Consider the following 15,532-nt stretch of genomic DNA (forward strand, 5'->3'; position numbering starts at 1 on the left):
CCACCCCTGTTGCATGTATATCACCTGCCCATGTAGATCAGTGAAACTCTGAGCCCAGGGAGGTGACACAGGCAGAGGAACCTGTTCAGAGAACACCAGGCAGTGCAAAGCCAGGCTGCCAGGCACCAGCAGCCCCAGGCAGTGGCATTGTGATGCAGGCAGGGATTCCCACACAGCCCTCCCACAAGCCTGGCACTGCACAGCTCTCTGTCTGTGCTGGAGCTTCCCTGTCCATAGCAGCCAGGCCACTTAGTCAAGATGCCCCAAGGGTTCACGTAGAGCTTGAAACTGTCACCATGGCATTTTTAGCAGGTGTGTCTAAAGAGCTCAGCCAGCCAGCTGGTAGGAACTGGGCTAACAAGGGTCATCTTTGGAAAGGAACCAGGGGAGCTTCTGGGACAAAGGAAATCAACAAAGAGGTGGGGAATTAGCTCAAATGGTAGAGCGCTTGCTTAGCATGTAAGAGGCAGTGGGATCGATACCCACATTCTCCAATGAAACTGACATCCTTGAAATTTCCTGTCCAAGAAATGAAGGAGAGCTGCTTTTGCCCCCCCTGCACAAGGAAGCTCACAATGTACATGGGGGTTTGGGGCTCTCTGTGTTGAAGGATGTGCAATGGCACAAGAGAGCACTATCAACATCTTGTCTCCCAGCTGGTGGGAAGAGGAAGTGCTCTCACGTGCAGGCTGGATTTGAAAAAGGAAGTCAGGGCCATGGGCTGCCTCAGGTGAGAGAAAGTGGTGATGCACAGGTGAGCTGTGTACTGATGAGGGAGATACCCCTGGAGCAGGTGGGAACGAATAGCAGGTGGGTCATTTTGGTGGGCAGGATTCACACCGCACCTGCAGAAGGTTCTGGAGTTGGGGTGACAGCTGTGGGGTCTGCTCCTGTGGGCTCTGTGTCTGTGGTAAGAGAGCAGCCAGGGCAGCTGTTGCTCCAAGGCCATGTGCTGTGGGTGAGCTGGGAGCAGCTGAGCTCAGGAGCAGGCAGCAGACTGGGGTCCCTCTAAAGGAAGGACATTGCAGCAGGTGGTGATGGTGTTACCCCTCTGCCAGGGAACATGGGCCATGTTAATGTCATGCTCAGGGGAAGAGAGGGAGGGGACAGGCAGGGTGTGAGTTGACACCCGGCAGGGGCCCAAGACATAGGGTGAGGGGCAGCAGGGTCTGAGGGAATTCCTAGCCAGGGCTCAGGGCAGTGGGGAAAGGGAGACACAGTCTAAGAGGGGGAGATTCCAGGTTGAGGTTCAGGGTGGTGGGGGAGGGGCTGTGGTGATGCCTGGGTGGGATGCTGAGCAGTGGGGGAGGGACAGCAATCTCACGCCAGGAACCAAACTGTACCTACAGCTGCCTGTTGCTCCTTTCCAAAAGGGCCCTTGTGAGCTGTTTCTCTGTAGCTTGGATAGTTGAGGTGGGTAGCGCATGGTGCTCATAAAACCAAGGGGTCGAGCCCTTGCTAGCCAGTAGACAAGTGCAGGGTGTTGCTCTGTTACCCTTTGCTGGACTGCTATAGGCACCAATGTCCAAAGACATGAAGGAAGTTGAGTGGCTTCTGGAGACCAGACAAGAGTCTTGCTCAGGAGGCTTCACTCTGCTTTGCAGGGAGGATCCCTGCCCTTTATTCTTTTCACTCCATTACCCTTCCGAATGTGCCTTCACTGGGGTGCTGATGAGTGACAACCTGACCTGCAGGGCTTGTTATCTTCTGAGCAGCTGCTGCTGTGCCTGTCACAGCCCTGGATTTATAAGGAGGTTCTACACAACAAAGTTATTTAAAAATAACCATCCCAGCATCTACACAAGGCAACCGCTGCTTTGAAATAATTCAGAAATAAATAGGGGACGGCTTACTTTGAAATGGGTAAACCTCCTTGTACAAGTACAAGTACAAGTACAAGTAATAGCAGCTATGTGGAAACGGGCTGCAAAGACAGGGGTAAAACCAAGTTTGAAATAAGCCATAGTGTGTCCATTGGCTGCATCTGAAATTAGCTTCCTGTGTGTAGATGCAGTAGAAGGAAATCTTGGTCTTGCCACTCACTGGTGCTGCAGTTCTCCCAAACACTTCATGCACCCACAGTAATATTACCTAGAGTGAACCTCCTTTAACCAATCGTCTGGATCGGACTCTGACCCTCCCCACACAGACGCTGCCGTCCAGCGCAGTTAGTTGTGGGAAAGGAGAATGGGCCAAAGAGGATCCTCCTTGCGCTCACGTTCCTCACCATGAATTCTCTCCCCAGCCTCCAGGGCAGAGCTCTCAAGAAGGAGACTCCCTGAGCAAAGCCCTGGGGGGTCTCTGAGATGGCCCCGGCCCTGCAGCCTGTCCCACCTGGCCATTGTGCTGGACTGTCTGTGAGGTCACCACCTCCCCACCTCCTTTAACCAATCATCTGAGGTTCTTCCAAAGGCCCTTGTGATGTCACAGACACACCCACCAGTGCCCTGCAGGGCTCATGTCCTGCCCCTGGCAGCCCCCTCTGCAAACGCACCCCAAGGGTCTGGAACAAAAAAGGCACATAAAAACCACGAAAACCCAAACTCCTCCCATCCTCAGTGTCCTGTGGGATCCTGGCACTGGGGCAGGTGGGGAGAGAGGAGGGGAGACTGGTGGATTCTGACCTGTCCACTGCAGACGGCACAATAAGTGAAAGGAGCATTTTAACTCCCCCCATCCTCAATGTCCTCTGGGCAGCAACTCCAGCTTCCCTCTGGCACAATGTCTGTGCTGGGGAATGGGAAGGTGTTGTTGTGGGCAGTCCAACCGTGTGGGTTGGCCCCACAAAGACATATTTCTTTAAAGTGCAACAAGACCATTTTTTTGGTTTAAGATACAGACTAACACAGTCACCTCCCTATCAGCAAGCAGTGACATAATAAGGTGGCTTAGCTGGCTAACATACCTGACTAATAAACAGGAGATCATGGATTCAGCTCCCAGTGCTGCCCTGTTGTATGTCTTTCTTAATGTTTCCCTATGTCTGTCTGGGGAGCAGAGAAGACCTCCCCTGGCAATCTCTCTCCCTGCTGGGGAAGGTAAAGGCTGATGGAAAAGGAGCGTTGGAAAGAATCTAGTCACAGCCTGGAGCTCGGGAAAAGGCAGTTGTGATGGGTGTGGGAAAGGTGCTGCTGTGGCTGCCAGAAGAGAGTCTGTGCCTCACAGCTTTGTGGTTCTGGGGAGGCCTGTGCCAGCCAGCTCCTCCAGCACGTTTGTAACACAGACACAATTCCCTGTCGGCAGGAGCTCTGTTCTGCCCTGTCTGCGGGAGCAGCTCCTGCCCTCGACCTGCCTCTGCAGAGACACCCCCCAGCCCTGTCCCTGCACACCATGTGCACACACTAGTGAGTGACTGGGGGCATCTCACTCCCAGGCACACCCAGCTGTGCCCCCACCCCAGTGGTAATTCACCTCTCACCCCAGCTGTCCCCAGTGCTGACCTGACACACCTGAGATCCCTCTTGTAGTTCCTTTTGCTTCCTCACCAACATTTCCTAACCCTGCTGGGAAGCAAAACCCCTGCAGTGGACATGAATTGTGCAGGTGGGAGACGTTCTGACACAGCCCCTGGGCAGGGCCCAAGGTTTCAGCTGGTGACTGTGCAGTGCAGAGGGAGGAGGAGTTCGGCTGCCAGCGGGGAGAGGTGGCAGGTGTGAAGGGGAACCCGGGCAGGGCTTGTGGCTGAGGAAGGAGGGGAAAAGGGCAGTGGGGGGGTTGGCAGGGCCTGAGAGGACAAGGGGATCAGGGCAGTGGGGAGGGGTGGGAGAGACAGGATCTGAGGGACGCACTGCAGGGCCCAGGACAGCTGGCAAGGGGCAGCCGGGGCTGGGGGAACTCCAAGCTGGGCTCTGAGCAGTGGGGGATGGGTGAGAGAGTCTGAAAGGGGAGGCCAGGCTGGTGGGGGAGGGGAGGAAATCTCAGTCCAGTGGCCCTGCAGCTGCTTGTTGCTTATTTCCAAAAAGGCCCCTTGTGAGCCTTTTTGCAATTGGCCGGCTAGCTCAGTTGGTGAGAGCGTGGTGCTAATAACGCCAAGGTCATGGGTTCAAGCCCCATGCTGGCCATGGGCAGGTCTTTTCTGCTTTCCTTCTTGTGGCTGCTCTGAGCAGGAGGCCAAAAGAGCTGAAGGAACCAGGCTGAGAGGCTGGCAGGGAGCAAGTCAGAGTCACCACCCCAGGCAGAGGGAAGGGCTGCAGAGTGGGCCTGTGTGAGGTGAGGATCCCCAGATTCCCAACTCTGCAACACACCTCCCACAGGAAGGAGCAGCAGGAGCCCTCTGCCAAGGGCACCAGCCCCTACAGCAGCTCCAGTGGCTTTCTCTGCTCCCCATCTCCCCCCACAAAGGCCTTCTGACCTCACAGGCTCCCTCCCTGGACACCTGCTACTGCAGCACCACAGGCCCAGGTAACTCACCAGTGGTGCCAGTCCCTGCCTGCCCTGCTCCTCTTCCCGCCTGAGTTCTGCTTCTTCACTCAGGTCCCCCAGCTGCTGCTCTGGTGGGCAGAGGGCTGGGGAAGGCACAGGAAGGGCCCTTGGGGGTGGGGTGCAGAAGCACAAGGAGCAGGCGCTGGAGGAAGTCCATGATGAGCAGCTTTGCCCACGGGAGCTCAGGAGAGGGGCAGAGAGGTACAGGTGACAGGGTGGATTGGATGGGTGGGTGTCTGCAGAGGAGGGGTTGGCTGGCAGCCCTTGGGGAATGGGGGGAGGCCTGTGGGGAGGAGAGGAGAGAGCAGCAGGCAGCTGGTGGCAGAGCTCAGGGGAAGAGGTAGAGCTGGGATAGGAAGAGGTGAGATGGGAGGAGGAGCACAGGTGGCCTCAGAGGGAGCAGGCCAAGCAAACAAGATCCCCTCCCACTCCTCAGGACCTTCCAGCAGTGGCACCAGCCTCCCCAGTGCAGCTGTCATAGGCCACAGTGGACATTCTGGTGCTTTACATGATGCTGACAGGCACTGACCAGAGAGGTGCAGAGTTATTTCAGAAGAGTTTATTCCAGAATTATTCCTCCAAAATAATCTAGTTCACAATAAAGCCTTCACGCTGCAAGGAAGCCCCATAATAAACAAAGTATATTTCAAAATGGCACCTCCATGCACAGCAGAGACTGTCTGTGAATAGCGACCCTGGGGGCATGCTGGGGATATCACTGCACAGCAGAGTAGTTTTGGAACACGCTATGCAGCCCCATTCCAAAATCTGTTTTGGAATCTGCACTATGACGAGGAGAATGAGGTTTCGCACCTTGCAAAAATCTGTCTGTTATTTCTGAATTATTTCAGGAACCTGCCCAGCTCTCTCAGGGTTAGGACCTTATTTGGAGGTTTCAGGGTTTGAGGCCCAGGCTGGGAAAGCTGCATTCACCTTGCCTTGTGCATCAGGAACCCAAGAACCCTGCCCATGCCTGGGGCCACGTGCTGGGTCCCAGACTATCAGGTGAAACCCGAGAAAGTAAAAAAGCCCAATACCGGCCTTCTCTAGCGTGCTGTAATCATACAGAGGTTCGTACGCTGCATTGCGGCTACAGCAACCTGGTTTGAAATCCAAGTCACAGCAGTAATAGTCCAGTGTTTGGGTCGCGCTGCTTTTATTTCACCAGGAGGATGGTGAAACACTGCAATGCTTTACCTAGAGAGGTGGTGCAATCTTCATCCCTGGAAGTTTTCTAGTCCTGGCTTGAACAGGCCCTGACTGGGATGATTTAGTTGGGGTTTGTCCTGCTTTAGGCTGGGGGCTGGACTGGATGACCTCCTGAAGTCCCTCCAAGCCCCAGGATTCCGTGATTCTCATCTCATCTCCACAGGAATGGGCCTGGACAGCTCAGTCTCTGGCTGGGGGAAGTGCCGTGGGGCACATGCTCAGGAAGCCCAGGATGGAGAAAAGGAGCTGTGGGAGAAAGAGCAGCTGCAGAGAAGCAATGAGGGCAGAGTGCTGCTGCCAGCTGAGGGTGAGAGGTGCCCAGCGTGCAATGTCAGCCTATCCAAAGATGTCAGTAGCATTTGGGGAGTGGTGCAGGCCACCATTCAGGGGTCTGTTTCTTGCAGCCCAAGTTGAAGGTCAGAGGCACCTGCTGGCTACACTGCACTTTTGAAGAGAGCTTTGTGTGGTATGTGTTCTGTTTGGGCCTGTTTGCTCCTCTCCAGAGCAAGGGACATTAGTGGCTCACAGACTGTTGTACTGAACAGCACTAGGCCAAGGGAGCTGGAAGGAGGACCCTCATTCACTTCTGCTATTTAGTATCATTGGGGACTGCAGAACCGTAACCGAGTGTTTTCCCTGCCTTCGCTTTGCCCAGCACCAGCTGGATCAGACTCTGACCTTCCCCACACAGACGTCTGCCGTCCAGCGCAGTTCGTGGTGGGAAAGGAGAAGATGCCAAAAAGGCTCCTCCTCGTGCTCATGTTCCTCATCCTGAATTCTCCCTCCAGCCTCCAGGGCAGAGCTCTCAAGAAGGAGACTCCCTGGGACAAAGCCGGGGAGGGGGGTGTCTCTGAGATGGACCCTGTCCTGCAGACTGTCCCGTCCATCCATTGTTCTGCACTGTCTGAGGTCACAGCTTCACAGCCTCTTTTCACCCATCAGCTAAGGTTCTTCAAAAGGCACTTGTGATGTCACTGCCGCAACCACCCCTGCCCTTCAGGGCTCCTGTCCTGCCCCTGACAGCCCCTTGTGTAAACACACTCTCAGGCTCTGGAGCAAAAAAGGCACATAAAACACCCAACAACTCCTCCCATCCTCAGTGTCCTCCAGGCTGCAACTCCAGCTCCCCTCATGTCTGTGCTGGGGACTTGGAAAGTGTTGTTGTGGGCAGTCCGTGGTGGTCAGTCCCACTAAAGCTCATCACTTCATCAATTATTTCATTAGTCTTTAAAGTGCCTGTTATGATCATGAGGGTTAGCCAGCAGCCTGGGAGTAAAAGGGTTAACCTCCTCACCCAGGTGGGGTTGGCCAAAAGGAATGTAGGTAAGAATTGAATTTCGGCTCCTCCAACTTCTGTTCTCTGTTCTTTCTTCTTCTTTCCAGCCATGAGGGTATCTCCCTCCAAGAACAGGCCCTCCCATCTTCTGTAAGTAGGGCAAAGTTTCGATAGATCCATTAGGCTTTATTGTTTTCTGGTTTGGGAAGTGGGATCTGATGTCTGTGCACTTTTTAGAAATGTTCCTTTACTCTCCTTGTAACTAAGTTCTAGGCCCATGGTGGAGACTCCCCATCTGTTTTACTTTGTGACTCTTCCATCTAGTCATGAGGCTTGCAACACAAATATTGTAATAATAAAAGTTCTTTCTTTTTTCTTTTTATTAACCTGGTATTGGTTAATGTTTGTGTCCTGGTTTTTACTTTTGGGGCTGAGATTTCCCAAGTAGTCTCTCCCTGGTTTCCTTATTCTTACTTGAGTGGTGGCAGCAAATTTTATACCCCAAATCTAAGGTTTTTAGGATTTTTGGGGGGCAGTTTATACCAAAACCTAGTAGATAAGGTTTTGGAGGTACTTTTGCTGGCCCCCACTTCTGCATTTATCTTGTTAGATGGGGAAGGAGCTATGACAGGGTGGCAGTGGTGTTAAGAACCCAGGACTGTTTTCTGATTGTTAAGATACAGACTAACACAGCTACTCCCCTGACACCAAAGAGAGCTTTTCTCAGAGAAACACTGTGTCTTAGCTGCTTTAACACACCTGCTAGTTCACAGGTGATCTGGAGTTCAACTCCCAGGGGTTCCTTGCCATACGTCTCTCTTAAAGATTTCCTGTGTCTGCCTGTGGAACAGAGGGGACCTTCCTGGGCGAGCCCAGTCATTGATGTGGAAGGAAAAGGATGATGGGAGAGGAGTGTTGGAAAGAATCCAACCACAACCTGGGGTTTGGAGAAAGGCAGCTGTGACAGGCCTTGGGAACGTGGCAACCTCTGCCTGTGGGGCAAGGCAGGACAAGAAGAGATACTCTCCCCTCATGTCCCTTTGTCATAGACAACACCCACATAAGTTAGGAGAAACATCCCAGCAAGGCACTGTGGCTCCCCTGGCCCTGTGCCTGCCAGGGAAATGGATGTTAGGGAAGCAGCAGTCAGTGGTGCCTGGCCAAATATTTCTGGCAGCCTCTCACCTGCTTTGCAGAACCACTGGGCTGTGCTGGAGAGTTCAGAGAGGGGGAGCTGTTCCAGTCATTCTCAGGGGTGGGGCACACAGGGACCGTGCTGTCCCTTAAACCCTTTCAGCCATTGCCTCTGCACGGTCAAAAGGAAAACCCTAAGGCATGGACCTGGGGTAAGGCCTGGAGCAAAGCTCCCTCTTCCCCTGCCTCTGCTTAGATCACAACCCTGTAACAGAGAGACATGAGTGCCACGTCTCACCCAACACTGGCTCGGAATGAAGGGAACTGCCTCTTCTCTGACCCACCCCAGGTAAAACCCTTCCTGCCAGCCTCTTCCTCCTGGCCACTGCCTTTTTTCTGGCCCAGCCAAGTGCCACTTTCCCAACCCTCACCCATCCAGGAGGTGACTGTGATGAGCATTGTCCTGGCCTGCAGCTCATACAGTTCCCCTGTCTTTGTAGCCTCCACAGGCTCCCACTTTTCCACCTCCTCAACCACAGGCTGCAGCTTTGATAGACGGAGAAGGTCAACAATGAGGTATTCCATCGGACGACACAACCAAAGAGAACCTGCCCTAGAAGGTTCCACAATGGAAGTTACAGCTATTCGGGCTTATTATCCAAAGGAACAATGAATTGAAAATCAAGACCCTGATATTCGGCATAATGGTCGGTTTGAATAGGAGAGGCAGAGCCCAGAGAAAATGGGAAGATGATATCGTAAATTGGCGTGGAGCTCATCTACCGACACCAAGGAAATAGTGATGGAGGCATTGGAGACCAATGGGTGCTGAGCCCATGATTGATGATAATGGTGATGTCAAAAGCCTCGCTGGTGTGTTCCCTCATGCCCACCTTTCTGGCAGGAAGAGAGGACATCCGCCTCATGGGGCTACACTTGGCTGCCTCTGGCCTTTTCCAGGGAGGTACCAACCTGGATGGAGCTGCTATTCCCCATGTCCATCTGCACCCCGACAGGATGGACAGCGACACTCAGGAGCCTGTCTCCACCATACCCCAAGGCCTGGCACTTGGAGAGCATGTTCAGAGCAGCGTGAAGGCGAGAGGCCATGAGCAGAGACAGCAGAGTGTGGGGGCAGGAATGAGCCCTGTAGAAATGACCTGGCCTTCCAAGGGGAGGGATGGGACAAACAGACAATGAGTACCGAAGCATGTGCGGATCGGCACCACCAATGAAAATACAGGCTATCGGCTGTGCGTGAGTCAATTAGCTAGCTCTGCTGCTTTGAACGTGGTGCTCACAATGCTAAAGTCATGGGGTGAAGCCAATTTTCAGGTGATTCCCTGCTTTTAGTTACCTAACTGCAAAAGTCAGGGAGGCCAAAAGAGGTGAAGGAAACAGGCTGAGAGTCTGGCAGAGACCTTCACTTTTAGAAGATCAAACCAGCTGGTTGTTTGAGATTTCACCTTCCTCTGGGAAATTAGTCTCTCCCAACTTCCCTCAGGCAGTCTCAGAATTGGGTCCTTCATTCCTACAGGTCACTTCTTCAAAGGATCATCTCGGGGGTGCTTTGTTTCAGTAAAACAACAAGAAGTCCTGAAGAATCTTTCAGATTGAGAGATATTGTGGGGCATAAACTTTCATCGGCAAACACCCGCTTCATCTTTGTAACTCTTAGCCCTTTCACACAAGAGTAGCCCTGCCAATTTCCTTCCCCTCCCCGAAAGCTTGGCCACCAGCAGGTCACGCCAGGATCCTGTTAGCAGAAGGCAGTCGGATCCTTTTGGCTCTAGGGTGTCATGTCACATCCCAGCTGCTTCCCCACCATCAATGTGCTGCAGTCCCCTGTGACCATTGGGTCAATGTGGGAAATAAAGTAGGAAAGGACAATGAAGAGAGTCAAGCTGAGGGAAGCAGGCATGGCCACTTGCCATCACTTATTTCTTGCTGGGGATGGCTGATCAAATTATCCCCAACTGACATGGAATGGCCTCACAACAGCTGGAGGAGTGGCTGAAGTAACTCCGTAGGGAGAGTGTTAGATTGAAATTCTAAAGGTCCTTGGTTCAATCCCAGGCTTCAGCAGAACTCCAAGTAGAAGGGGCTGTAGAACTGGAGGTGTCAAGACTGTCTGATGCTCTGTAGAAAAGCCTCTGAAAACATGTCTTAATTGCTTGGGTGGCCTTGCAGATTCTTGCATGGATTTGTTTGTGAAGAGAGACATCACTGCCTGTTAAGGTCCTTGAACTCCTCTACTGTTCCTAACTCTCTGTTCCTTTAGTTAAGTTTGAAGTGAGGGAAGAGCAACAGATCCTGGAGCTGGTTGAAACAGTACCTGAGTCTCTCCTAGGCTGATGGTCAAACCAAAGAAGCAAGGGGCATCAGCAAACTTGTTGACAATGAGCTGGAGATCAGATTCCTTGTGTGTCACAAGTGCACAGTCATCAGCAAAAAAGGCTTCAAGGATGAGCCTCTCAAGCATCTTGGTTTTAGCTTTCAGATGACAAAGGTTGAAAAGTGACCCATCAAGTATGTATTTTATGCAGACTCCACACATCACACTGATGCATTCCCTCATCGAACCTGAGCCAAAGCCATCTTTGCACTGGTCCAGCATTCAGTTTGCTCCCTTTCAGCTGCTGCACCCATCCACTTCTGGAGCTAATAACCAACTGCTAGTCAGTCTATTTGCTAAAAATTTCCCCTGAGACTCAGTCCAATAATTACAGCTCTTGGTGACTTTAACTACCCTTAAAACACTAGTTTTCACTAATTTCTTTATCAGGTTTAGAACAATATGACAAAAGCATTCAGATAACTAGCTCAATCCATACTTCTCTACTTTTTCTTTTATAATGTTTTAAAGCAGGGGAGCCCTGTGCAATCCATGTCTTGTGCAGTTACGATGACTGCCCTGTCCCCCTCAACAACTTGGAGCATTGGTGAGATTTCACAATTGTTATGCTAAGTGTGAGCATAAATTGTGATTTTACAAGAATGTGTTTAAAATAGACAATTCTCATTGCTTCCTTGCTACCCATCAGCCTTTGTTTGCAAGGTATCACATATGCACCCCTTTATACGCTCATGCAAATGATCTCTGGGAGACACATTCCTCCCAGCCTTCAGCAGCATTGGACACATCAATGGACCCAATGGACACATCAGTACCACCCTGTACCGTACACCCACTGACCGCTACGCCTACCTTCATGCCTCCAGCTTCCATCCCAGACACACCACACGATCCATCATTTACAGCCAAGCACTTAGATATAACCGCATTTGTTCCAACCCCTCCGACAGAGACAAACACCTACAGCATCTGCACCAAGCATTCTTGAGACTGCAATACCCACCTGAGGAAGTGAGAAGACAAATCAACAGAGCCAGACGTGTGCCATGAAGCCTCCTGCTACAGGACAAGCCCAAGAGAGAAACCAACAGAACACCACTAGCCATCACCTACAGTCCTCAGCTAAAACCTCTATAGCACATCATCAGGGATCTACAACCCATCCTGGACAACGATCCCACACTTTCACAGGCCTTGGGAGGCAGACCTATCATTGCTCACAGACAACCTGCCAACCTAAAACAAATCCTAACAAGCAACTATACACCGCACCAAAGTCACTCTATCTCAGGGACCCATCCATGCAACAAACCTCGTTGCCAGCTCTGCCCACATATACACACCAGCAACATCATTACAGGACCTAACTGGATCAGCCACACCATCGTGGGTTTGTTCACCTGCACATCTACCAATGTAATTTATGCCATCATGTGCCAGCAATGCCCCTCTGCCATATACATCAGACAAACTGGACAGTCTCTACCTAAAAGAATAAATGCACACAACTCAGACATCAGAAATGGCAATATACAAAAACCCATAGGAGAGCACTTCAATCTCCCAGGACACAGTAGCAGATTTAGAAGTAGCCATCCTACAGCAAAGAAATTTCAAGACCAGACTCCAAAGAGAAATTGCTGAGCTACAATTCATCTGCAAATTCAATACCCTCAGCTCAGGATTAAACAAAGACTGTGAATAGCTGGCTAAATACAGAAGCAGCTTCCCCTCTCTTGGAGTTCACACCTCCAGATCTACTGATGACAATACAACTCAGCCTTCCTGACTGAGCTAACCTCGTTATCCCCAGCCTTGCTCTGGCCTATTTATACCTGGCCTTGCAGATTTCCAGGACCAGCATCTGAAGAAGTGAGTTAACTCACGAAAGCTCATGCTCTAAATTTTTCTGTTAGTCTATAAGGTACCACAGGACCCTTCATTGCTGCTTCAGCAGCATTGAGTTCCTGCTGGCACATTCCTAACACTGCTACGGCTGAGGGTTCATAGCCAGTGCAGAGAAGTGAAGTGGGAGTTCTAGGAAGCAGTCCAGGGAAGGAGCAGGGAGAGGTGGGAGGAAAAAGCTCAGAAGCGGTCAGTGTAGGGTCCCTGCTGAGCTGCAACCAGAGGGAGGGTGCGCCTGGGTTCCACCAACTCCACTGAGGGCATAGATGAGGCTTGTGGCGGGGAATGAGAGGATTGTCTGGGTGACTGGGAGTGCCAGAGAAATGAAGGACTGTAGCTCAGAAGGGAGAAAGGCCAAGTCATCCAGACAAAAGGGTGAGTCAGAAGCTGGATAGTTGCAGCTTCTACCAGCAAGAGGGGCTGCCACACTGAACAGGAGAGGTGGAGTCACTGGCAGAACCATATCTTGATAGAGCTGAGCCACCCAGAAGCAATTAGCTGTTCCATTACACTGAGCAAATGAACAGAGGAAAATCATGCAAGATGAGATGAGTCCCTGAGCTGTCTGGGTCAGCTATAAGACAATGGTAGAACAAGGGCTTGTCTGGGATTTGAACCCAGGACCTCTCCCACCCTAAGGGAGAATCATACCCCTAGACCAACAAGCCCTTCTTGTAAATGAAGCACTGGGCTTTCCACAGAATCAGGTTTCAATAAACCCCCAGTGCTCTGATAAATCCTACACTTAACTTCACCTTTCCAAGGTCATTTCCAACCTCTCCTCCCAGCTTTGAAGCAAGAAACCAACTACACACTCAGGACAGTTCACAAACCACACTGTGGGTAAGAAAAATGTTGGCAACGCAAGGTCAGGGACAGCAACGAACACACTCTTTGGAGGGAGCATCAGGGAGTTCAACTCAAGACTTCTTGCTCCCTGAGCAACAGATGGCCTTGCAAAACAAACCCATCTTCTGAGAAAAAGCAAATGTCACTTCTCACAATTTTAGACAAAAGTAAACCAAACAGCCCCACACACCAGCTGCACCTGACTTCACCTTGCCAAGGACTTCCCCACAGTCCCTCCTGGTTGGAGTGAGATTCATGATCTCAGGGTGCTGGTGCGGCTGGGCTTAGTCCTTCACCACTCTTTGGCCATGTCTACACTAGCCCCAAACTTTGAAATTGCCACGCAAATGTCCATTTTGAAGTTTACTTATGAAGCACTGAAATGCATATTCAGCTCTTCATTAGCATGCGGGCAGCCGCCGCACTTCAAAATTGACGTGGCTTGCTGCTGCGTGGCTCATCCAGATGGGGCTCCTTTTTGAAAAGAACCCACCTACTTCAAAGTCCCCTTATTCCCATCTGCTCATGCATTTCAGCATTTCAGTGCTTCATTAGTAAACTTCGAAATGGCCATTTGCGTGGCCATTTTGAAGTTTGGGACTAGTGTAAACACGGCCTTTACCTGCCTGGTCCATGTGACTCCACCCAGAACAAGCTCAGCTTCCTCCCATGCATTACAAGATCCAAACTCCATCAAAGCTGGTCAGGCCCAAGAGTTGGGGCCTGCAGGGGTCAGGAGTGTGCAGATAGCAGAGCTACATCTGATATTTAGAAGGAGGACGTAGAAAGAGCAGTGAGACGACTAAAGAAAAACAAAAGCCCTGGAAATGATAAGCTCATGGGAGAGATGATCAAATAGAGCACAGAAAGTATGATTCAGTGTGATTCAGGAAATACACCAACTCTGTAGCGTCGCAAGGAAAGAAGGAAAGGCCACTAAGGAATGGAGAAGGTCTGTGCTAGTGACAACACAGAAGAAAGGAAGTGCACAGAACTATTGCACTAATGAATCATCAAGGCAAGGTGCTGATGATGATACTGATGGAGCGATTGAGATCACTGCTAAAAGAACATCTAGCAGACAAGCACATGGGATTTGGGAAAGATAGAAGTACCATACAGCATATATAGGCACAAAGATTAATAGCGGAGAAAGTTTCCTAACCAGCAATGTGTGTAAGGAAATATGGAGAACTGAGAATGATTAAAAGAAAACACACAGCCAGACATTGTGGCATGAGGACATCATGAACCCCCATCTCTGAAAGGAAAGGGAAGATCACAGTTCGTTCCATGCATGTTCCAGCTTCCCTCCCATCCCTTGGCCCTGCTGCATGTTCCACAGTTCTTCTGGTGGTGGCCACACACCTTCAGGCTCGAGGACCCATCTTCCTATTATCAGTCCCCTTACCAAAGCAATAATCTAACTGTGACCATGAATGAAACTACCACTTAGCTCTTTCCCTCATACAGGAATGTGTTCATCTTTAAGGTGTGACAGAACTGCTTGCTTTGTGATGCTACAAAATAGCTCGCCCCCCCCCGAGACCTCCCCCAGTCTGACCTGGAGAAAATAATTAGTTTTGGTATGGCATTATGAGGAGGAGATTAAATGTTGGAATCTTGTCTCAAAGAATTTTGTCCCCAAATGCATCAATAATGTGAAAATACTGAACAGCCCTCATGAGGAATTAAAAAATGAAATGACTAAAAATTAATGAATAAAAAAGGAAAGAAAAACTGAGGAAGAGGGGGCTTCTGGAAGGAGCGTTTCCTTCTGTAAGATCCCCGTGCCCTGCACGTCTGAACGTGTATTTTGGAGTCTGGAAGAGCTTTTTCTGGACTCCACATAATGCGCCCATATGCTAATGAGGTACAGAACATTTCCATCCATGCCTCATTTGCATCATAAGAGCATAAGAATGGCCATACTGGGTCAGACCAAAGGTCCATCCAGCCCAGTATCCCGTCTGCCGACAGTGGCCAATGCCAGGTGCCCCAGAGAAGGAGAACAGAAGACAATGATCAAGTGATTTATCTCCTGCCATCCATCTCCTGCCCTTGTACTGAAGGCTGGGGCACCATACTTTACCCCTGGCTAATAGCCATTTATGGACCTAACCTGCAAAAATTTATCAAGCTCTTTTTTAAACCCTAATAGAGTCCTGACCTTCACAGCCTCTTCCGGCAAGGAGTTCCACAGGTTGACTGGGTGCTGTGTGAAGAAAAATTTCCTTTTGTTAGTTTTGAACCTACTACCCATCAATTTCATTTGGTGTCCCCTAGTTCTTGTATTATGGGAAAAGGTAAATAATTTTTCTATATTCACTTTCTCCACACCATTCATGATTTTATATACCTCTACCATATCGCCCCTCAAT

General features: G+C 50.7%; 3 non-coding genes across 3 annotated transcripts; 2 read left to right on the forward strand and 1 right to left on the reverse strand.

Moving 5' to 3' along the window:
• Nucleotides 1-421: 421 nt before the first annotated feature.
• TRNAA-AGC (transfer RNA alanine (anticodon AGC)) lies at nt 422-494 on the forward strand. Its single transcript has one exon. It is a non-coding gene; the product is annotated as a tRNA-Ala (tRNA).
• Nucleotides 495-3,987: 3,493 nt separating this feature from the next.
• Nucleotides 3,988-4,061, forward strand: TRNAI-AAU (transfer RNA isoleucine (anticodon AAU)). The gene has a single exon. It is a non-coding gene; the product is annotated as a tRNA-Ile (tRNA).
• Nucleotides 4,062-12,898: 8,837 nt separating this feature from the next.
• TRNAP-AGG (transfer RNA proline (anticodon AGG)) lies at nt 12,899-12,970 on the reverse strand. The gene has a single exon. It is a non-coding gene; the product is annotated as a tRNA-Pro (tRNA).
• Between the last annotated feature and the right edge of the window lie 2,562 nt (nt 12,971-15,532).

Source organism: Carettochelys insculpta, unplaced genomic scaffold (genome assembly GCF_033958435.1).
Source record: "Carettochelys insculpta isolate YL-2023 unplaced genomic scaffold, ASM3395843v1 scaffold_0035, whole genome shotgun sequence".
NCBI lineage: Eukaryota > Metazoa > Chordata > Testudines > Carettochelyidae > Carettochelys > Carettochelys insculpta.